We start from the raw sequence: 25,302 nt of genomic DNA on the forward strand, positions 1-25,302 counted from the left end.
TTTGTAATGAATTATTTTAAAAGGTCCACACTTTTTTCTAGCATTGTGGGTGCTTTATTTCTATTTTACTTGCCTGGTTAAAGTAAAAGACAGGCTGTCTTTTTTCTTGTTTTTGGAGATGTTTGGAAATTAGAGCTCTGTATTTGCTGAGAGACTCCCTGGAGGCACAGAGGTAACAAGTGAGAGAGGTGTTCAGGGTGCCCTGTCACACTCCTCGATACATTTTCACGTGGGGTGTCCAAGGACCAAAGAAGGGTAGCACTGTGTCAGAAGCTAAGGCCAGGGGAGGTACTGCAGCATTTGCAGTCCTGGAGGATAGAGCACCCTATAAACAGAAACACAGACAGAGAGCTCCCGCATCTCTGATAGCTCACAGTGGGGTCTGGTTCTGCTTGCCCAGCTTCTGTATGGTTCTGTTTCATTAGTGCCAGGATTTAAGTGGAGCATGTTTCACCCCCGCACTTCTGACAGTGTTCTTTCTGTGCTAGTACCATGACTTTTCTTTTACCATTATACATGTTAACTTTTTTTTATTATAAGTGCAACACATATAAGCAACAGAGCCTAGTAGTGTGGAGTTAAACATGTTCTGTTTTAAAATCAGATCACCAAATATGCCTTTGAAATACTCCTAGAAGCCAGAAAATATATACTTTAGTGTTACCAAGACATCCATCTCCACCCCCAGCCATTCAAGGTCTTGAATGAACTACAGATTTCCTCTTGTCTGCCACGTTGAGTTGAGTATAATCTGATGTGTTAGCTCAAAATTGAGTTAGAAATCTTTCTAGAACAGGCTGGAAGCTTTTTATATATCTGAAGCTTTTCTGTTTCTGATTAGATAAAGAAAGCTAACGCAGCAACAGCCCCTGAGGTAAAATAATACAGCTTTGACTTCCAAAGCTATGCTTTAAACTGCAGCATTTAGATTCAAAAGATTCTGGGTTTATGGTGTTTCTGTAGTCCTAACCCAAACCAGAAAGTTGTGTATTTACTCATACATCTACAATGACAGAATACTTGAGAAAGGAAAATTTTTCAGCCCATATCATACCTGCACTAAAAATTTCTGATCCAAGTAGATCTTGTTTTGGGCAAGATTTCAGTTGGTTATTTCTCAGATTACATTTTACTATTTTACATCATAAATGGGCTGAAGAAAATGTGTGTGCCCATTCCTGACATATTTTCTTGGGCTTGCAGGATCTATCAGAGAGTACTTTTTGCTACTAATTTTTCTGGCAGGTAGAATTTAACTGTTATCAACCTTGGGTAACAGAACCCAGCAAATGTGATTTGGCATTCTGCTGGTTTCCTCTCTCTTCACTGCTTTCTGTAACCAACAGACAAAATGAATCAACTAGTAACTTCTATGCATTTTTTTCTAAATTCTCTGAAGATTTATGCATACCTTGAGTAGAATTTGCCAACATTCTTTAAAGTTTCTGTTAACTAGTATAATATTAAAGTAAGGTACATCTTGTACTGTGAGGTTAGAGAATACTTTCAGAAAGAAAGAAAGAGAGGAATAGGTGCTTTTTCTGTTGTATTTTTATTTGCAGCACCAAAGTGAGTGCCAACACATCCTCTTTCAGTTATTCCAAGTCAGATCCAAATGCTCGGGACAATGCTCTTCCAAGGGCTATGAATTTTAGTGCAAATGTGAATTATAGGTAATGGACTTGGCTCTAAAGGAGCTTTAAAAATCTCTCTTATGAAACAAAGCTGGTGCTGATCTGTCTTTGACTATAACTTCAATAGCAGACCACAGTCTACTGGCTTCAGTCAAACAGTGATTTTATATCTGGGAAAGCAAAAGCATATTGTCAGCTTGAGGCAAGAGGTTTTAGCTGTTCACTTGCCATTAGGAGGAGATATATAGCTAGACCAAAAGCACCTCCAGTTTGACTGTACTTTTGAAAATAATCTCAGAATATTGAAAATGTGTCACTTTTTTTCAGATGCCTTTCTCTGATCAGTTGATATTTCCATTTGTAATGTCACACATGGAAGCAGGATGTTGGCTGTGCCATTTGTAAAGAAACAGCTAGATTACAAATGTTCAGCTTTTATCTTTCTTTAGATAAATGCTCAGAATATAAAAAAGTATTTGGCAGATAAAAGTAAGAGCCAGTGCATGAAATTTTAAACCAAATGGGACCTACGAGATCATCTGGTGTGATTATCTGCATGATACAGTACAGAAAAACTCATGGAGTAATTTGGATTTTTGAAACAGTTTTGCAATAAAGACAGTAAGTGGTCTTAGAATCAACGTGGATTTGACTGCATCTAGTTAAATGGACATACTATATGGTAAAGTTCATAAAGCTTAAGAGCAAAAGGGACCCCTGATGCAGTGTGGGTCAGTTTGAGTTCTTTTAGGTAGCCAGTTACTTTTTCATGCAGCTGCCTCGAGTGTTTCTAAAATATATATGGGGTTTTTAGTAAAGATTGTCTTCCATAAAGGTTTCAGATCTTGATCTGAATTTGTCATTTTGTCACCACTTTCTCTGGTAAGTTGTTTCAGTGGTTGATCGTCACTCACTAAAAGGCTGCGCATAATTTCCAGTACTGGGATGCAGGTAGGAATAGGAATGACTCATATGGTTGGTTTGAAGCTGCTCCCTTCTATTCAATGCAATCCAGGGTTTGTTAGGCCAAAGAAGAACAATCTATTGGAAAACCATGGTCTGTAACAATTGAAGCTTGGGACAAAAGGACTTTTATTCCTGTTCTGAGTGATCATTTTGTCCCATACTGTGTGATCATATATAGCAGCTGTAGACGAGGGACGGGAATCAAGCAGTCTCCAGATTAAGGTTTAGTTTAGGCTGTATAGTCCTATTCAGTCTTGCTCTCATTGTCTTAAAACTTGATTTTATTCTCTCTCTATATATGTATAAATATATATATAAATATAATAGATACACACACACGTATATGTTTTTAATAACAAATTGAGAAATGTCAGGAAAAGGAGGTGACTGCATCCTGTCCAGCCTCATGGGGAATGAGAAATATTCATTGGGGAAGCCACAATTCCTCTGGCACCTGAGAAGTTTTAATGTCAAAACCAATGATGCCTAGGGATTGTACAGGCTTAGATGATCAGCGACAGGGGAATTTGAGAAGTAGTTTTGGAATTAGGGTGCCACAGTGAGAATTAGGTTGGATTTAGGCAACCACCTCCATAATGTAACTGTGGCTCTTTCTGTTAAAAGTTATATAGTTATGGGTAGGGAATTTAAGTGCAAAAATTGTGTGATTCTTAGCAATAAGAGAGAGGAAAGAATAAGGCATGTGCTTCAAGGCACACCTATGAGCTGAGAGGCTTTGAAAGAGCTCTGAGGCCTATTTAAAATTATCTACTATCACAGTTTATATCTGCAGACTGGATTATTACATGCATATATGTAATGCGATGTTACATGCCTTTGTGTGTAGTTGCACAAATGGTGCTGGATGCATGAGCAGGTTCAGATGCAATTCCGAGCCAGTACCAGGAAATTGTTTTTCCTGAAACTTGACCCCCCCATATTTCAATTTTAATGCAGTGAGGACCTAATTCAGACTTATATCTGTCAATGGGATGATTCTCATTGGCTTAAATGGGCTTTTAATGAGACACCCAAATGCCTGGGGAAAAAGTCCTTTAATTTGGTAAAGAAATTCAGCATCAAGGACTCACTTAACCACAGGAATTTTATCTGCACTCAGACTCATTACATTGTTCTGTCATTAATAATCACAGTGCAAAGTAATTGAATTTGTGATGTTATTACACGGGTCTTTGTCTAATCCGAAATGTGAGTGCAAGACTTTTTCTTTTGGTTTGATTTGGCTCCCATTGCAAGGCAGAATGAGCAGGTTTATTGTGCTATTTGTCAGTGATGCATTGGTATTACTTAACAGGTGAACTGCACCATACTGAAAATGAATGTGGGGAGGAGCAAGGGCACATCTCCAATTACATGCCTTATTATGTAAATTACAGGTGGTAGGTGGTGAGAGCCCTGCAAAATGGATGGGCTGGTTAAAATCCTGCCAGTACTTCTTTGTAATGTGTACCAAGAATAATCATGAGTAAAACTGGAAGCTCTGTTTCCAGGTGTGCTTATGATACTTGCTTTCTCTTAAATGAAAGAAACAAATCTGATTGAAAATATCTGAATGTAAAGAATTACCTCCTATCTTCAGTTTGGTGGAGAGGAGAAGGAAATATATTGTTTTCTTGGTGCTCCCCCTCCTTCTCATTAGCAAACTGGAAAGTTTTAGTCCATGTTGTATAAACAATCTGAATCGATTTCACACTAAGCAGGCTTTACAGATCCAAGCAATATTCTAAAACTGTGTATATTAAATACCTGTCTATATGTGTGTGTGCATGCATGTATTCATTATTGGATCACTGAGCTTTTAAAAAGAAGAATCCTTCGAAACATTCTGAAGATGTTCTGAAGAGATTATGCAAGCTTTTATATAAGTAGAAAAACAGTCTTTTTAAGAGTCATCTATGTTGTCTTTTTTACTACTATTTCTTCTACAACTACAATATTTGCTTTTATTTACTTAAAAGCTGACTTACTGGATAGCTTCATGTGATGTGCATCTCACTGTTTTGTTGGCCTTGAGAGGGTTTGGCATCCCAGAGGTCTTATTTCAAAGTGTTTCAGTTGAGCACTTGTAATATGAGACATACAGACCACAAAATAATAGATAGCAACAGTGAGTAGCTGCCCTCTCATTTCAAAAAATAATGAAAGCTCTGGGAAAGAAGAGACCAAAAATTTCTAAAAATGAAACAATGTTAACACAGGGTTTGTGAAACTAGCAGCTTATTCTAGCTGCTTGCATGTATAAACCCCTTGAGTTTCATGATTTGTATTTATATTTTTCCAGATGAGTAATTAAATTTTTGAGGTTTTATGCATAAAGTTAACAAAATCATCAGAGAATATTTGAAGGCCTTTCAAGCTACCATTACTATGCTGAGTAAGCTTGTGCCACAGTAAATGGCCACTGCTGATGACCTGTGGATGTCCAGCAGGTACAAAGAGCAGACTGAATTCATACTGGAAGCAGACCCGAGGAAGTGTCAGCATCTACACGTGAAAGACACTTCCTTCACACTCCTCAAAGCGTAACTCAAAATTTTCATTAGAAAGACACTTCACCATCAAGCCTGGAGTAACATTCTAATGAAGCAGTAAACCCATGCAGCCATTAGTTAGAGAGCTAAATTCTGCTGCTGTTTTAGTTTTACCAGCGTAAATTGAAATAACTTCTGGAGAAAACACATGAATATTCTTGATTTACAATGAACGAAGTATATAATGGAGGCAAATGGTCTTACATAATGGTAAAAGCAATTTAGATATTTCATTGCTGATTAATCCACACATGTAGGAAGATGAGCATTATAGCTTGCAGATTGTTCTCTGGCTTCATTCAGATAGCCAAGCAGTCAATAGTGTTATCTAATTTGGATTTTGCACAAATTAAGAGACAACACCAAACAATTTGTTCAGTTGGAGCAGAGAACACTGGAAGCAAATGTTGGTCTTTTTCTAGTTTTCTGGGTTTCCATTATATTGCTATGTGACTCACTGTAAATTAAAAGAAACATTGCGGAAAATATTTGGTGACTTCTTACTTCAGAATCTTCTACAAAAGTGAAATTGAGTGCCAGAGGAATATGTGGGCAATGGTATTTTCATCATGAAATTATTTTTATTTGAGGAACGTCTGTGAAGAAACTTTTATGCGTTTCTGTACAGAATTGAATCATTTTGACTGAAAAAATTGTAACTGTAAATATGAAGTGGTAGAATATGTCATGAGTTTTCTTTCAAGCAATCATGACTCAGTCCACAAATTAGTAACAATATTGTGAACTTTTGTAAAACTTAGTTTCTCAGGTTCTTAGTCAGGGAAATGTATACAGTGAAAATGGATTTCTATAGGTCTCAGTGCCAGAACAGGAGGGAGCTGTCTGGATCATGCCTTGAGAATGATGGAAGCTGACTCAGTTCAGCTGAATTTTATAATAGAAGTGTAGTAGGTTTGCGTAGCAATGTTTTGGTAGGGGGGGGACTACAGGGGTGACTTTTGTGAAAAGATGCCAGAAGCTTCCCCCATGTCCAATAGAGCCAATGCCAACAAGCTCCAAGGTGGACCCACCACTGGCTAAGGCTGAGCCCATCAGCGACAGTGGTAGTGCCCCTGCGATAGCATATTTAAGAATGAAAAAAAAAAAAAACCAAACCAAAAAACAAACCCAAAAAAACCCTGTGCCAGAAGGAGAGAGGAGTGAGGATTTGTGAGAGCAACATCTCTGCAGACACCCAGGTCAGTGAGGAAGGAGGGGCAGGGGGTGCTCCAGGCCCCAGAACAGAGATCTCCTGGCAGCCTGTGGTGAAGATCACGGTGAGGCAGGCTGTGCCCCTGCAGCCCATGGAGGTTAACGGTGGAGCAGATATCCACCTCTAGCCCATGAAGGACCCTTGCCAGGCAGGTGGATGCCTGAAGGAGGCTGTGACCTGTGGGCAGCTCGCACTGGAGCAGGTTTGCTGTCAGGACTTGTGACCCCGTGGGGGACCCACCCTGGAGCAGTCTGTTCCTGAAGGATTGCACCCAATGGGAGGGACCCACGCTGGAGCAGTGTGTGAAGAACTGTAGCATGTGGGAAGGACTCATGTTGGAGAAGTTTGTGGAGAACTGCCTCGTGTAAGAGGGACCCCACACTGGAGCAGGGAAACGTGTGAGGAGAAAGGAGTGGCAGAAACAACGTGTGATGAACTGACTGTAACTCCCATTCCCTGTCCCCCTGTGCCACTCAGCTGGAGGACATAGAGAAATATGGAATTTTAAGTCACTGGAAGAAAGGGTGGTCTTCTCTGTGTGGAAGGTGGTTTTTTTCTGATTTGAATGACAATAAATTAAACCAACTTCCCCAAGTTAAGTCTGTTTTGCCCATGATGGTAATTGCTGAGTGATCTCTCCCTGTCCTTACCTTGACCCATGAGCCTTTCATTATATTTCATCTCCCCTGTCTGGCTGAGGAGGGGAGTGACAGAGCGGCTTTGGTGGGCACCTGGCATCCAGCCAGGGTCAAACCACTACAAGAAAAACCTAACCAGAGTAGAAAAGCTGGCATCTAGCTGGGAAGCTAGAGTTGAAATTTTATATGGGGAAAGGATAGTTCAAATCAATGCTCTTTGTGCTTGCAGGTCATGTTGCAAGTTCTTGATCACTGGCTGACTTGCTGCCTTTTGGCAGTCTGTCATGAGGGATTCTTAAAGGCCAGGTTGAAATAACTCTATAGTATGTCAATGACTTCTGTTTCATGACAAAGTAAGCTAATATTTATTTAAAAAAAAAAAACAAACCAAAAAAACCCCCAAACAAACAAAACCCCCCAAAACAAAACAACAACCAAAACGCAAAGAGAAAGAATTCTGTAATAGCTGAGATACTCTTGTATGTAATAACTCGGAGGGAGTGAAATTCAGCTCTTGCTGAAAGCAACGGTGGCATTAATCTAAAATCTTATTGATCAATTTAATTCTCCAGAAAACTTGATAAGTTTTCATATTCTAACTTGAAAATACACAGCATATCCATACCAGTTACAAATGGTGAAGAAAGAAAATTCAGGAGTCCTTCCCTCCAAGAGGCACATCCTAATTTGAGATCTTGGTGTGCAGCTATTAGTAAACTTCATCCTCATATTTGGATGAAAAAATGTATGTGTTAACCTTGGTTCAGAATTTCAAGAAATGAATGCTGAGAAGAAAAGAGGAAAGAAACTGTTGGTCTGCAAATAGCGAGTAGTGATGGCATATTGTGGAGGTGATAATATTCTTAGCAGACAGTACTTACCTTCGGTTTTCTCAATAAGCTCTGATACATTTGTATTACCAGGTAAATCCTGCCTAGGCTTGCAGCTGCTTAAAAAAAAAATTCCCTTTTTCAGTAATCACCTACCAGCTGGGATGGAATTTGATCCTTTTCTTATATCTGTAGACCTCACTTTCTCCTTGCTTTTTAAGAACCCGGTTGCAGTGCTTGTGAGTTTGTGTAGATAAAGTGAGTTATTTTGTCAAATGAGTATGAATAAAGGAAGCTTCATGAACTCCACTGTCCTGTCTCCTGATATGTATCTGCTTAATTGGCATCTGCACCACGAACAGAGACTCACCTCCTTTGCCCTCTTTGCAGGAATGTTCCCTGTTGGTACTACCTCTGCAAGGTGGGGGAGCTAAGAGCACCTGGGATGCTTGAGCAGAGCTGTAGCTGTTTTGAATTGCACCTTTTTGATTAAGATAACTTCCCAAGCATCTTTAAAGGATGTGACTAAGTAACCTGAGGAAACGGTGGTACTTACAGCAGCAAATTTCTGCTTTTGATAATAGAGAATGCAAATACTACTTTCTATCTGGTTTTACAGATATTTCCTTTTTTTTTTTTTTTTTTTGAGAGAGAGATCCTACTTTAATGTATGATAAAGGACAGAAACAGTTTTTTGGGCTTAAAGCACAGCCCATGGTGTTCCTCCTCCTGCTTCTCAGGCCATGCACAAACACAGAGGAGGGTGGCAGAAACGGCTTTCCCCTGCGGTCAGCCGTGCGCAGGGCATCCTGTAGGCAGGGGAGCGCCTGTGCCTCCCTGTTGAAAGCAATGGCAACAGCATTTGCACTGTGGCTCTGTAAAATTAGGGAGGGTGAGAGTTAGAGCTGCAGCACCAATATAAGGAATTGTAGGGTAGGTAAGTTAACCTACGGAGAGAAAGAAATCATTAACATTAAAAAAGGAGGTATGTACTTCAGCTGTATTGGAGGTAAATTTTGAAGATGTCCTACAAAAAACTGAGTGAAGGTTAAGTTTGAACAGTAGAGACATCTGAAACAAGCAGGAGAATTTTAGATGCTTAAAAACAATGAGAAGGAAAAAAGCTGGTCCAGCCATTGTGAGACTGTGTTGCTTTATTAATGCTGAGACTTTATATTGCCTACTCCAAGTATGATGTGCCAAATTGAAACAATTGTGTAAGTACAGCCAGCTGCTGTGCTGGCCTGCAGTTTGTTGGATGACTCCGCTTAAGTTTCATTAGCTTATACTAAGGAGGAAAAAGGGAGGGATTTGTATGATATGTATGCTAGTGTGTCTTAGTGTGCAAAGATTAACCCACTCAGCATGGACATGATGATACAGTGGAACAGTTGTTTTCTGCTATAGTAAGTGGTTTTAGAAGTGCACAGATGGATTTATCTAAGGAAAATGAATCTCATTATGTTTTCTTTGATTTGGTTCAGATGGGTATGAGATTGAGACTTTGATGATAAACTCTTAATTTTAGTTTTTGGTCTCTGTTCAAATATAAGGTCTTTTTTTAATTATTATTATTATTCCCTAAGTTTTCCAGATTTTGCAGAAAAAAAATTCTGTATCTGTTAGAAAAGCCCTTTGAAAAGGGTAACCACTTTGCTAAGAATTGTCCAACCTTTTCCACAGTGCTGCAGCAAACACACAATGAGAGATTGTGTGTTTTGTTTCAAAAGTGCATCATTCACTGTGAAGGAAGATAAACAACCAAAACTTGCAGAGAAAATACGTCATTATTGCTGATTCACAGCACCCAGGGCAGCAGCGAGAGCCAAGGGATTTCTGCTAAAGCCAGTAAAGAAACCATTTGCCAAGTGATGTTGGCTCATTTTGTGTTCAGGCCGCTGAGCACAGGTGCCTCTGGAAAGGTGCACAGTGTCCTTTATTTGACCCTCTTTGATGTCAGAGAAAGCTGCTTGGTTTTCCTCTATCTTTGAACTGCTGCTTGGAGTGAAAAATCTAAAAATAAAAAATTAAAAAAAAAAGAAAGAAAAAAAAGAACAAACAAAGGAAGTTAATTAAAAAATTAAAAAAAAAAAAAAAACCACCACAAAGAAAATCTGAATGGAACCTGATTTCATTTCTTCAGGCTTTTGGTTTATTTTGAGATCCTAAAAAGCCTCCTTCCTTTCAGGATGAATCCACACAGTATTATTATCTTCCTGTTGGTAGTGTAGGAGGAAGTGTCCTTTTTACTAGGACAATCTGTTCTTGCTGGAAAGGAAGATTATAAACAGAACTTTATATGAATGACTATGAATGACTGAAGAGGGAAAAAGAGAAAGTAAAATGGCAGTTTTCTTATGATTTTGTTTGGGGTTTTTTTTTGGTGGGGTTTTTTTTTTGTTTGTTTGTTTTTGGTTGGGTTTTTTTTTCCCTCAGCTTTAAAGGAGTGCAGCATTTTGATGGCCAGAAGCCTATCTGCAATTTTTCCTCAGAATTCTAGCTTCAAATGAATTTTCCCTGTCCTATGTCCCTGCTTCCAATGAAACAAAATAAATCTCAAGCTGAAAATTTTTACTATGTGCAGCCACTAGAGCTCCTGTCTGATTTCATGGATTTTGGACAAAATGACAAAAAAAAAAAAAATGACATAAAGTAGAAATACTGGTATATACCAGAATGCTCCGTCAGGCACTTTCAGTAAAGCTTTGCTGCTTTGTGCCCCAGGATCTGTAATTCCTAATTGGAGTCATAGATTTGTTGTATAGTCACAACTTGTAAATGCTGAATATTTTATAAATAACATTTTCAATAAAGTATAAACAGACTGGAAAACATAGGCTGCAGCCTAAATAAATGCTCATTTACTTTAGACAGAAGTTGAAGTTAAGGATACGTGGTCAAAAAAAGCTAGGCTTGGATTACACAATTTTTCTTCCAAAATAAAAAACTAAGTACAAAAGACCATTGTTCTTCCTATCTATTGGGTGAGATTACATGAAAGTTTTATTGTAATTTGTTCCCTTTAGTACCCTTTAGTATGTTATATTAGTTAAAACTGCACTGTTACTAGCATTACTTTGTTCATTTCTTTTGCTTTAAGTTATTTATGAAAGTAACCCATTTATGAAGTCTCATTTTTTGCTTAGAAACAGATGTTAGGTAATGATAAATCAAATTCTACACATCCCTGCATGAAAACTGTTGCAGTTATTTTAGCTTTGCACTGTACAGGTGCTTTGTCATTGAAATATGGACGATATCTCAGCTAGATTTTATTGTCACATTTTTTTGCTTTGTGTGGGTCTTGGGACAAATGTCACTGGTTTAAATTTAAATGTAAATTATTAAAGCAACGTAGCATTAATTAAGAAGTCTGTTCTTTCTCCTGACTGTACAATTGACTTTCCCAGTGATATCTGGAGAATTGTTTAGTCTCTGTGTGCTTTAGTTTCTTCTTTGCTGGTTTCTGACTGCTGCTTATGTATGTGACAAAAAGTGGGAGAGGGAAGCTCTGAACCAAAGGACTCTGCTGACATTCAATAGAAAGAGAGAAGAGAGATTGTGGTTCTGATTTCTGAATATTGTAAAGATTTAGTTTTCATTCCAATATGGAACCAAAACAACATCAGAAATTCAGAAACTGTTTTAAAAAGAAGTGTGTGTGGGAAGCTATTGTTGCCCAAACAATTCTGAAATGGTATTACACGTAGTCAGTAAAAGATTTTATGCACGGGTATCTAAAAGCAAAATACTACAATACTTGAATGGAAAGCCCCATACAGATGGTTGTCAGAAAACAAGAAGCATTTCCATTACCTCTGTTGCTGCTGTATCTTGCCTTACCCAGTCAGCCTTTGGAAGCAGCCACACCTTTGAGAAGTGTACTGAAAATGTAAGATTGGCATTCCAGGTGAATATTTTCTCAGATTTTTCAGAGGGCAGCCTTCCATAATAGGGATCATTAGCAGAGATCCTCTTCCTGTCACACTTTGATTTCTAATCCCATGTAATTCAGGGATGGTTTATAAACTGAAACATGAAGGCATACAAGATAGCTTGCATAATTGTGAATGGTCTTCATGCTAGTCAAACAAGAAATGAATTCTCTCTTGAATAAATATGCACTTCCCTTACCAACTGGTTTCAATTTTGTAAGTATTTTTAAAAGAAAATTAAGCCACTTCTTGCAGAAAATTGAATGCTAAATTTGAAATCTCGTTTTCAATTTTATTTGAATGTAATTTCAATTCAGACTACTGTGATCTGACTAATAACATTTCCTGAGTTTTTTGTTTTGTATTTCTTCATGGAGTCTTGCTCAGGAAATACACACATGTGCCATTTACCATATTTTGTATGTGCAAATAAATTTCTGGATGACTGTATACAGAAGTGGACATTTTCTCACATTATAAATATCTGGTAAATAATAAAATTACATGGTGTCCATGTGAGTGGACTGTAGATATCAGCACTTAGCTTAAACTGTTCCTGCCTACATCAGCCTAGCACAAGGGCTAGGGCAGTAGGACACGCTGGTGTTGCATCTGTCTTGACCTGTCCCTCTGCACGAGAACAAGGTTCAGTTTGTTTGTTCTTATGCTTGGATCTGATCTGTTGGAACACTTGACCACTGATGAATGAGTTGGGGGTGGTGTCTGGAGGGGTTGTAGTTCTCTGCAGTAACATTCTTCCTTAGTCTTGCTCACCAGAAACACAAATTGCCCCAGGATATTCGTTAGATTTTATATAAAGTGGTAGATCATAAGGTTGTTTGATTTTGGGGTGTTTTATACATGGGTTTTTTTATGTCATTAAAAGGCAAGGAGTAAGGTTATTCAGAACCAGAGAAGCAGTGGTTCTGCCGGGTGGACTACTGGTTCAGCAGCACAAAGTGCAGGTGCCCCAGTGTTTCCTGGGAGTGAATTCGGTACAGTTAGATTTTACTATCAATTTGCGGACTCGCACAGCTATACTGTTTTTACTGCTTTGAGCAAAAATTTTCTTTTGGCCTCACACTAACAGTTTTCATCATGGTGGTAGGATATGTAGGATATTGCTGTCAGCAGGGAGCATGTGTTCAGTTAGCTTTCAGCTGGAATTCTCCACATCTAAAGATTCATTAATGCTTATCCCCCTTGGATATCATTCTCCAGCAGTTTAACACTACTCAGAATGGCTTTCATCCCCTGTGCCATGCTTCCTGGGATTGCTGCTCGCTGCTTCAGTTCTTTTATTGGCTCTTTGCAGCATGCCCCAGTTCTGGTTGCATGGGTTTCCATCTCACTGACCGTCCTCAATAGCTGCTCATATTTGTCACCCAGTCCAGCTGCAGTGAACATCAGATGGGTTTTCACAGCTTTTTCCAACAAGGTGGTGGTTGTTGAGACTGTGGGCTAAGGGATCTGCTGGAGCACACTGCTTCTGGTTACTGGAGTTGGCCACTCCACAGGCCAGCTACTGAGGGTGCACCACTTGGTGTGTAGGGAAAAAGCTCCTGCTACCATTTTATTTTGACATTTTTTGAGCCTTTAGTGTTCTTTTCACTCATCAGCAAGTTTGCTTTGTGTTGCCTTTCTGCTATTAACACAGCAGCAATAGCCACCTGGGGATCCACTGGAGTGCAACCACTTCTGCTGGAAATCCCCCGCATTTCCCTCTAAATTACCATCATCCTGCTGAGATTTACTTGCTGCCATTAGACTTTTATACAAAGACTGGTACAAAATCAGATTTTTTAATATCACCCTATGGAATTATTCTGGAGGAAACCCAGTGTTTGTGAGACTAATTACTGACTTGTGAGACACCTTTTAAGCAGGTATGCTGCAGTGGTCCTAGTTCTCAGCTTTTTGGTGTTAATGTTAAATTGCAACAACTTTATTCAAATTAATAGAGTGCTTCTGGATTTCCAAAATGTCATTGGGACCAAGTTATTCTTCACTTGATTCAGCACTATTATTCATAAGTATTTATTTTAATAGGAGATCAAGGTCAGTCCTTCATATCCTTATAAAAATTCTGAGGAATTTATTGACAGGTATAAACTGCCCCTCAGTTAGGCTCTGATGAAAGGCAAAAGAGTCCACCTCAGACTGGTTCTTCTGTATGTGTTCAAAATTTTGGATGTTTTTTTCCTTTAGGCTATGATCTTGCAGTTGGTGGGATTCTGCCCCTGCATGTTAGTAACTCTGTCATTTCTCTTGGTATAAAAAGAGGTAAACACCAAACCCAAGCCATCTAGTTTATTTTAACAAAAAATGTAATTATAAAAATGAAAATATTAACATGTAACCAAGACAACACTTCTCATGCTGTACAGCTCAAGGGTTGTTTATTACATTATTCTTAAATGATTATTTTGCTTTACAGTGCCTGACAGAAATGAATTTTGTTCTTGGAAATTACCAAAGTTGCTCAAGAGTATGCTTCTGTTTTGAAAAAAGAGATTATGGAATATCATTCTTTTTGGTCTTGATTATCAGTAACTGAGTAGAAGAGGGTGAGGAAAAATATAAAATAATTCATCTTAACTTTCACCAGGCTGTATTTGGATCTTGCCAAGTGTCATGGTTTAACCCCAGCTGGCAGCTAAGCACCAGGCAGCCTCTTGCTCACTGCCCACCCCACCCCCCCCCACACACACACAGTGAGATGGGTGAAAAGTGAAAGTTAGAAAACTTGTAGATTGAGATAAAGACAGTCTAATGGTCAAAGCAAAAGCTGTGCACAGGAACAAAGCAAAAACACTCCCCATGGGCAGGCAGGTGTTCAGCCATCTCCCGGAAGGCAGGGCTCCATCACGCATAATGGTGACTTGGGAAGACAAATGCCATCACTCAGAACATCCCCCCCTTCCTCCTTCCCTCAGCTTTATATGCTGAAGCATGATGACATGTGGTATGGAATATCCCTTTGGTCACTTGGGGTCAGCTGTCCTGGCTGTGTCCCATCCCAACTTCTGCACCTCCAGCCTTCTCACTGGTGGGGTGGGGTGAGAAACAGAAAAGGCCTTGACCCTGTGTAAGCCCAGATGAGCAATAAGTAAAACAATCCTGTGTTATCAACACTGTTTTCAGCACAAATCCAAAACATAGGCCTGTAGTAGCTACTGTGAAGAATATTAAGTCTATCACAGCCAAAACCAATATACCAAGTTAGACGTGAATATTTGTCACTATCTTTTGGTATTTGTTCTGGATCCAATAAAAGGAGACTTTTTTTGACCTCTTTTTATGACACTTAATTCTGGCATACTCTCTCTTCTCTTTTGGGACCTCACATTCCCAATATGCTGAGTTTTGCTCCCTGACAGCTGCCTTCCTTCACCCATGAGTGCTCCCTTGAATGCTCCTGTGTCACTACCATGCCCCAGTTTGGTTAAGAGGAGGCACCTCCCTGCCACCTCCTCTGTGGTGAGGTCTGTCAGGAGGGGAAATGGGAGAGAGATCCACCAAACCCCCAAATACAAGTTATCTATTTGAAATAGACACAAACATGGAAATGGCAGCGTTGGTATGTTCATATACAGTGCGCAGCCATTAATAATAAGAAAACATGCAAATTATTATCTGCCTCAATTTCAGTATCTGGATTAAAAATGCTGTGCTTTAAGAGAATTTGTTTGATCAAGAGATGGTACTACAAAATAAGAGCACATTTCAGCATTGTCAATGCAGCTAATGTACCTTTTGTATACTTCAGGAATGAAACCGTCAAGTATGATGCTAGAAGTGTGTTACACCACTTCTCTCTTGTGTGTGTTATAGCTTGGTGCTTTTAAATCAACATGAATAATTATATGTACAAAAAGGCTTCTTAAAACACTTGGAATGGTGTGGATATGCTTTTTATCTGCAAAGGTTTGGTGTCTTCTTTTAAAAGACTGTGTGTGTTTTAATGACCAGAAGATATGCTATTTGTGAATGTGAATATGTGAATTCTAGATTGAGAGGAAAGGTATGGAAATTATTTACGAGAGAAAAGAAAAGTTTGTTTACTTTCACCTGGTAGCATTGCTATTTTACAGCCAGTTTCTAATAGCATATTCAGGTAAAATTTTCCCAGAATTTTGACTGTTGAAGTTGGAGAAAACAGATATCCCAGGTTTGTTCAATTATTACATTTTTGTTGCTTTTGGGAGCTATGCTAGTAAGGTTATGGAGCTAGATGTATTTGTTTCTAAATCCAGGTTTTTATCCCAGTTTTTCAGAAGTATTTGAAATACCTTATAATTAGAAGTATATAAAAGCTGAAAAAAATATTTGCAACCAATCATCAGGGACAGTTTTATATGTTAACTGTTAGGATTCCAGGGTACTAGAATTTGAGGGGGTGGGGGAGTGTGGGGGGTGGAATTTCACCTAGTTTTGCAAATAAATTTTGCAGAAAGCCAAAATTTAGGAAAGGCAAAGTGCATAATTTTGGCCATTTTATAATGAAATGGCTAAGATGTTTCAAAATCACTTTTTGACTACCTAACTGTAACTTCAATAGTGTTAAGAACCCAAATTTGAAGCTTAATACTTGGGTTTAAACTGAACAAACCATTTAATTGAAATCCATATCAAACATGTGTTTCGTCTTAAAAAAACCAAATTCTATCCTTTGTAATTATGGCCATTTGTTCAACAGTTCTTTTTAGAACTTTTTATTCCTATTTGCCAATATTCACAGCTATTTGTTTGCATTCTTATTCTTTTAAAGAATAACATTTTGAGCAAATGATAGAAGCAGGCAGGTGACATCCACCAGATGAATAGACCACTGTTTAATTCTCAGTCCTAGGAAGTTTTTAAAACTTAAATAAATAAATAAATAAATAAATGCGTATGTCACCATTATGATTAAAATGATAACCAAGACCCTTTGTTAAATCAATCGTATCGTCTGGAGAACTTAAAGAATCACTGAGAACACACCCTAGGACATAATCTGGTCAGTGATGGGGAAAGGGATAAGTCATGTATGCTGTGAAGCCTGCACAATTCAGTTTGCAGCCTGGCATTGCTGTTATTTGTCTCCTAATAAATCTAGAAGGAGGTAATAATGTCCAGTGCTATAGCTGCACATAAGTAAATTGCAATTGTTTTAGTTTTTATGATTTATCTATCAGAAATTACTGCAGGAAAGTTTGCATGATCTCTAATTCATAAGTGAACTATTAAGTAAAGAGTTGGGCACGCAACAGATGATCACAGTAGTGGAGAAGCAGTAGCTTACCATCTCTAATGCTGAACAAGCTGTTAGCAATGCTAGTCTGAGTGTGTGTCTCTGTGGGGTTTGGAAGTCGTGGAACATGCACATCTATGGCGGTAGCACCCTCTGTCACAGCTTCCTTGCAGGTGATAGATGCCAAATACTTCCAGCTGCTAAAATGGGGACAGGTCATCTGCTTTTTTGTGACTTTCACTTTTTCAATAATAATAATGTAAACTATTCCCAGACTGAAATATAAAATAAACAATCCTACCATTTGTTTACTTGGTGTAAAAGATGTTTGCTGGTGCACTGCATTTAAGAATGGTAAGATCTTGCTAGCACTGCTCCTGGTAAAACTGTCATTTGTTTCAGTAAGTGGGATTAAGGCTGCTGAAATATATTCTTTGGTAAAGTATTTGGTTTTAGTATTAGCATCCCTTCACTTAAACGGCAGAAGTCTTATATAAATATCACAACATATTAAAAAAAAAAGAAAAAAAAGAAAAAAAAAAAAAGGATGATGTAGCTTCAATTTCTAGATTATTACAATAAAACTGAGTGATAGAAGCAACTCCTTTTCCTCCAGGAGTATAAAAAAGGAGTGAACAGAGTAGGTTTGTTCAAGGAGTAAGGTTAAAACTCTTAGGAATGGATTCACAGATCGGTATCCTAAAGGGAATGAAGGCATTTCTCTTCCTTAAGGCAGGTACCAACACTCTGGAGAGGTGAGATTTCTTGAGCACCTGCAGGGTTAGTATTTCCTAGTAACTAGATCAAGGTAACTGCCTGCCTTCTGTGCACATAGTTTAGATGATCTTGCATGCACTGTAATAAATTATTAACTCTAGAAATCAGGGGTTTTTTTTCAGTCTTGAGCTTCTTTACTGTGCCACCTCCCTGGAAACTTCCCAAATCCCTCACTGGAACCAGTCCATATGCAAAGAAAATATACTTCTCTCCCCATGGTCTGTACAATGCATGCATATTTTTTCGCTCTCTTGCAAGCTCTCACACAAATTAAACTGTAATTATGAATCTGTATCAGGTATCAAATCAAAATGCTAGCTACTAAACCACAGATTACAGCAGTAATCCCCCCTGCCTGACAATCCCTAGTCCTTTGCGAACAATTGGGCCATTTATTACTCTACTAGTCTAAACAATTGTATCATAATAGCTGAAGTGAAACATTGCCACATAAATCAAGGTGCTTGCTTTTTCTAGTGTCTTCAAGGCATTCAGCTCAAGGTGATGTAAAAAAATTCTAGCTGGACTACAGAAATATGAAAAATGTAAGAGAACTTGCTGTGTGCTCTGTGAGGTGCTGGTCATAAATTAGACCCTACGGTGTTATGTCGCACAAACTAGTCAGTAACATTGCAAGCAGTTATTTCCCAGGAAGCTGGGACAAATAGGTTTATTATTATTTTTTCATGCACACCTGTTTTGTTTTGTTTTTTGGTATGTAATTTCATCCTTTTTCTTAAAAATTGTTTTTTCCTCCCCACCCCTCCCACCACTATGTTTTCCTTCTGAAATTCTGGGGATAAATCCAGAGGAGTTGTGGTAAGGAGAGACTGTGAAAATTACTGATGCTTAGATGCAGTTGAACTGAAGAAACAGAGGGTTGCTGGACCAGGATCTGATCTTCATTAGGATGACAGGGAAAAAAAAACAAACAAGCGGCTGATTTTAGTGGAGCTATTCTGTGTTTCTACGGATATATAGAGGAAGCAGAATAAAGCCCAGTCACGGACCTAGGATTTTCATTCCTATCATACTACTTGCTGTATTTCCAAATTTTCCTCTAGATAAATATACAACAACTGGTGGAGTTAAAGGGTGCTAGAGATATTACATAGCTTCATTTGGAAGAAGTTGGATTTAGGATCTACTTAAGGACTGATGAGCTGAATATATCTCACTGATGGAGGAAAAAAAAACCTCAAAAAAACCTTAGAGCAGCAGGATCCAGTAACAACTGAGTGGGGGAAGGAATGTGTAAAACCCTTTTACCCTTCATTTTTTCACTTTGTTACTGTTTTGCCAAGCCAGGGAAATTCCTAGTCCTTTGTTTCTGGGAAACATTTATACCAGTGCAAACATTGCTGCTGAGTCTGTGAAGGCAGGTTTAAAGCTTTGTACAACAATGCTGCCCTGAACTTGAGCGCTGTGCAAATGAATGGAGGAGAGAAAAACACTGCAAAAGGCAGAGTTGCACATAGACGCAACAGCCTTTTCTAGACGCTTACTCAGTTAGTACTTCTCTGGCAATAGCCAGCCCCTCCAACAGCCCCAGCAAAGACTCATCCACTGCTCCAAATCTGCCTGTAAGTACGTATTGTGCATTCCCTCTTTTTCCCATCCTAGCCTTAGCTATTTTGTGTATCAAAGACTAGGCAAGTCAGGAGCCACAGTGCTTCGAATTAGGTTTTAATCTGCTGCTGCTGACTCTCAGCTCTGTCATATTGCTTTTATTCACAGTGTCTTTCCCAAACAATAACATAAAGTACTCCTTGGGGAGTAGGTTCAAGAAGTAACTAACACTCAGGTTCATTAGGAAGTGTGTTTGTGAGCAAGCTTCAGGTTTTTCCATAACCCTTGACTAATTGTTTTTGTCTTATTTTTTGCAAATGCATCCTGTGGGTGAAATTTGTGACTTAATTTGAAATTGCATTGCATTCTGTTATTACCTGTCTTGTTCCCCCACTTTTCCAGTTTCCATGTTTCTGATAGATTTATGGGAAAAAAAGGCTTTTGCAATGAGGATTTCACTCATCTCTGTTTATTCTTCGCTAATACAAAAAATACAAACATAATAACCACTCTCTTCTCCTATGTCTGGTTTATTTAATGGATTTTATCATGGATATAAGTTCATAATTTAATTCCCTACATGTATTTCCAGCATGTAATTAATGTCAGCCTGGGAAATATTCCTTTAGTAGTTTCCATGATGGAAAAGTTGATATATTTAGCACAGCATTCCAGTTCTACAGAAATTAACAATTCTTTCTTTTTTACTTTTTGCTACTGAAATCACAGAAACATACTTAATTTATAACAAAACAAACAAACAAAAAAGGTGAGAAAAATACAGAGAGCTAGACAGGACTCTGTGAGGAAGAGCAGGGCTCCACAATGAACTAGGCCACTTAGAATAGGTTTTTTCGAGAGGTTTGTAAGTGTTCAAATAAGAGCCTTGAATTGACCTTATTTTCCTGTTGGTTACTGTGCTTTCCAGATTAAAAGCTGTTTTCTTTTATTGAAATCGAAAAGTGCCAAACATTGAACTTGCTTTGTAAGGCATTCATCAAGAGAGAAAATATTTCAGTGCAATGACATGACCTGACATTTTAAAGCAGATAACAAATGACACCTTGTCAATGCCACCAATTTATTATTCCCTCTCTTGTACCTCTGTGTCGCAGTGGGATACTACATTCTTTTTAATCATGGGCCTGTGTTAAACAAATTTTTACTAGAAAAGAATATAAAACACCCCTAGTTGTTTCCCACTCACTGACCTCCCAGCCATCCCACTGTAACATATAAAGACAAAGGCTGCATTAAATTTTTCATTATTTTATCCAATTTCTGATCCAATTATGTGAGGCTCTTCCATCACTAACATGAATGTATATGCTATAATGTCAACTGCTGCACATTAATCAGGCCTTTTTTTTTGTTCAGTGGACACTGGTGCTAAATCATCTCACTGAAAAAAAGTGGGACAAGAAAGAGATGTAAATGAATAAGGAGGAAACTCTTTTTTGTGCAGTTACAGCAGGAAATCACTGGAGTGGGTGGCTTTCCAATCAAGCCCACAGAGACCTGGAAATGAACCAAGTTGTTCTGCACCTTTCATTTTCATCTAATTAACAAAAAAGAGACGCTTCTTCCCATGGCTTCACTGTTCACTACTTCTTATAAGCCTGCATCAGCCCCTTGAACTGTGGTTAGGATGCTGGTCTTGTTTAATTCTTGTAATGAATACACCAGTAAAGCTGAAAATGTTTGGTGTTATTAAGGCTGATTTCTGGAAATGTGATAGAAGAAAGGCTTCTACTGGGAGGCATGTCTCTCTCATTGGAGTCTGGAGTGTTACCTTGGATACTGTGCAATTTTAGGAGTGAGTGAGAGTTAGGCTTTCAGGTGAGAAATACACAATAGCTTCTAAGTTTAATATTTAATTTATTTCATTGAACAGGGAGAACAAGATCCTCCATGTGATTTCTGCCTCTTAAGGGTCTTGGTCTCCAATTCAGGTCAGAGTTTAAGGTTATACTTATAATTAGCACTGGTAGGCATAAGCAGCTTAGAAGCTAGAGCACTGGGGGTTTTTCCTGGGTCTTCAGAGTCAAGACTAGGGGTGACTTATATGGAGGAAACCAAAAAGTTCAAGAGAACAAAGCCATATTGGGTTGTGCAGACCCTTGAATTTGCAGCAAAGCCTGGTATTAGAAGAGGTGAACCCATTTTCTCATGTTTTGTTATGGTTGCCTGGATATCTGGAAGGTCAGTTTTAGCTTGAACAACCCCATAGTTTCAGGAATATAAATGTTTCCTGGATTTCACATGACTTGAAAAGAGTGGCTGTTTACAGGGCCATTGGCTTGTCTTTCTTCTTTGATACTCCATAGATTGAAATTAACCTTAATTTTAGAGTTACATTTGTGGTGATTAGGAATTCTTCTGAGTGCAGCATCTTCTCAAAAATCTTTTAACACAAGCTATTATACCCAACTTCAGGACTAGTTAGTTTTCTTGTGGTTGCACTTTTGTTTGTTTAGTTTTATTTTTGATTTTGTTTTCTTTTTTTTCCCCTGATATTAATTTAGCATTAAGTCTGTGATAGGAAGGAATAGTTTGCATTGCGTAATGTATGTATCTCATAATTGTTGGATGCATATTTGAAACCTTTTCCACAATAATTGGAAAAAAATATGTGGGTATGACATTCAGCACAAAATAAGTGGGGGGACTTGTTTTTCAGCCTTTGAAGTACTTGTGTTTATATTCTTTACTTTTTGAAATACCCAAGGAAATCTCTAGTCAAAGAGTTGTTAGAGCAAATAGACACTGAAACCAATACTAGATTTTTAAGAAAAAAGAGCATTTGGACTTTCAAGTTTAAATAGCAGAGTTTTATTCTTTTATGGATCAAACACCTTCCATGGTTAAAAGTATCATGGCTTTTAATACACAGTTTATGATTTCTGTTATTTCTTCCGCATAATGCAAACATCTTAACTATCACAGTAAATACAGGCATCTTAAATTTATGGTGTATTTGATTTCATTCAGCTGTGTCAGACAACAGCTCTGTATTATACTGCAGCATAAATAAGTATATATACAATATGGTAGTTAATACTTAGACTACAAATTATAGATGTACATTTAAACTAAAATAAAATCCAAAATCCAGCAATGGGAATGAAAGGCAGTGTTATGATTTTTTTTTTCTTTCCATTTCCTTAAGGTGAAATCCAGGGTTATTACTTCCAGGGTGGCTTTTACCTCAGGGATAACATGGCCCATTTTCACCAGAATTTCAGAGGCTTTCGTACAGCTTTTCTTTGTTATCTTATCTTGATGGTGACATGCAGTGGCAGCCTATCACAACAGAGGTAACCTGCAAACCTCCTGGAAACTGTTGCAACACCTAAGTTACAATATGTAAAAACCTCTTACAGCATGTAAGAGGCTGCCAGGACATAGCTTTTGAGAAGTGGTCAGAGTTATTGCAGTGTTCTCATGCTGTCAGGCACTCGTGCCAAAGCCCTCAGTGGGCTATCCACAGGCTCACGGAGACAGAATGGGACAGACTGGGCTGAGTGCAAGATGAAACTTGAAGCCCAGTTTCCTGCTTTCTTAATGCTGGTGCTGTGAAATAGGACAAATACAGCCTGATCACCTTCAAGTTAACATGTTGGTGTAGCAACAACCAGGAGAGAGGTTGCAAGGATGGAATGCAGCATCAGTTAAATGTAACCATGGGTGACTGGCTGGTTTAGGCTGCTTAAAGAGAATTAATATATAAGAATTGAATTACCTGTGTCACTCATCGCTTCAACTTTGTTGGTTTAGAAGAAATACTAGTGGATGATGGCAGTGTGGTGTATGTAGTGGGAGGCATACTGAGTGAAAGGGTTAAAAGACTCTATGTTGCAAAAATAACATAAAGATAGATATAAAAAAAAAAAGAGTTGTCTTATAAAGAAATCTCGTTTCTCTAACTTTGCCATCCTTAGTGTATTAGGGAGTAATATCAATGATACAGATGTAATATGGTATATGAGTTTCCATATTTGGCTAAACCTTCTACTCAAGTAAAGCTCCCTAGTGCAGCTAAGTCTGGTCAGCTGAGGATAAGAATGAGCGACTGAAATAACTTTTTCTTCTTTCCAAGTAACAGCTTTTTGGCAGTCTTGGTAAGAGCACAGTCAGAAATGTGTGCAGTTTGGGACTTCTCATCACAAAACTGAAGTTAACAGGTTAGATGAGATTCAGGAGAGGACAGCTAAAATGCAGATGAACCAACATGCAGTTATGTCTGGAATAACAGACAGATGTGGCTACAGACCACTGTGGTGGGGGTAAAAGAAGAGTGCTGGGTCGTATATAATTTTTTATATACTTTGTCAAAGAGAGAGCTTTGTTGTCTTCAGGAGGCTTTGACTCAAGCATTATTTAATCAACAGTAGGTAAAGAGTAGGTAAAGGTATACCTCTGTAATATAAATACTTTACTAAAAAGCACAAGGAGGACTTGCTTAATAATGGTGGCAGATACTGAAAAGCACAAGGAGGACTTGCTTAATAATGGTGGCAGAATAAGGAGCAGAAGCTTCAAGAACAATAAAGGGAAGGAGAAAGATTATTTTTTTTTAATTATTTTTTTTTTAGTAATTGGTAAAACTGAACAGCAATTCAAAATAGAAATTGCTACAAACAGAAGAACATTTCCTAAAGACAGTGACCTTCAGGCATGATACCATGACCTGACTGGCACTGGTGTCAATCCAGGAACATTCTGCTGAAGCCTGGAGTTACTCTGACTGGTAATGGGAAGCAAAATCTGCCCTCAGGAGATTTATTCTGCAGAGTAGGCAGGATAGTAAAATCAACTGCAGAGTGAGAACTCAGCATTTTTTGTTATGGGAAACTTCTAAAACAGCCAAGGTAAAACCCTGTTAATCTTAGCGCTAAGTAGAAATCATGGTGGAATACAAAAGTGTGAACTCACTTCAAGGCCGTGGTTTTCATGTCCTTTCAAACCTCACCTTTTTTTTGTGAACTGTGCATATGTTCAGTTTAACAATTCTACTTTGTGCTCTTTGTCTTCACATTTAGTCCTTATCAGCTTCCAACAACACTACTTCACATGCAGCTCTATCAAGTTTCCCAAAGCGTTGTCTCTGGAAATCTTTGCAGACCTACAGCTTCCAATTTGTCTGCATTCATGTTTTGGTATCCTATTAAAACAAAATCTAGTTTCTGCCACAGCAGCATAATCCTCAATAAAAGCAGTCAAAAATTCCAGATGATAGGCTGAAATCAGCGATTACAACAGAAAAAAGTGAAGTTATTTATATGATTAATAGCACCATATTAAATGTGATAACCTAGAAAGAGAAATGAGAAGACTGGATAATCTGAGTACTGCAAGTGGCCCATCACAACCTTGAAGTTCAGACAGGGTACATTCAGGACCCTGTTTTCTCCTGTAGATATTGGAATTGGTTGTTGGTTGTTGGTTTTTTTTTTTTTTGTCAACTTTGGTGGCATTTATACCGGTATAAAATTGTGTAAGGGAAAAATTCAGTGTCTGGTTTCTGGGGATTAAAGGGAAAATATTACAGTGGTCTCCTGTTCCATTTCTGAATGCAGGTCTACCACGTACGCTGCTCCAGATATCTGCAACTGAGCTCACACTCATGCAACTTGGGAGGGTAGGAGGTCACCCTTGCCGCAAAGCCTCTTATTGAGGGGATCTTGTTAATCCATACAGCCTGGTTCAAACTAATTAGGATGGATATGGACACTGTAACGAGAAAAATAGGCCACCTGTCCTTGAGAAATCCCCAGGGACACGGGAGTGGAGAGATAGCTGCACAAGTGCTGACTCCAAGGAAGGATCTGCAACAAACTGCAGAGTGTCACTTCCAGCACCTTCTGGCATACCTGATGAAAAGCAATGGCTTTCAACTTTTAAAGGTGAACTACAAGAGCAAAGTAAAAGTTAAACCTAATTAAGCACCAG

General features: G+C 38.4%; 1 long non-coding RNA gene across 1 annotated transcript in view; it reads left to right on the forward strand.

Moving 5' to 3' along the window:
- Positions 1-21,406: 21,406 nt before the first annotated feature.
- Positions 21,407-25,302, forward strand: part of LOC114017163 (uncharacterized) — a 54,358-nt gene continuing 50,462 nt past the window's right edge. The window contains exon 1 of the long non-coding RNA XR_003562052.2: positions 21,407-21,552. This is a non-coding gene — a long non-coding RNA (uncharacterized LOC114017163). The remainder of the gene's footprint in view (positions 21,553-25,302) is intronic.

Source organism: Falco cherrug, chromosome 1, assembly GCF_023634085.1.
Source record: "Falco cherrug isolate bFalChe1 chromosome 1, bFalChe1.pri, whole genome shotgun sequence".
Classification (NCBI taxonomy): Eukaryota; Metazoa; Chordata; class Aves; order Falconiformes; family Falconidae; genus Falco; species Falco cherrug.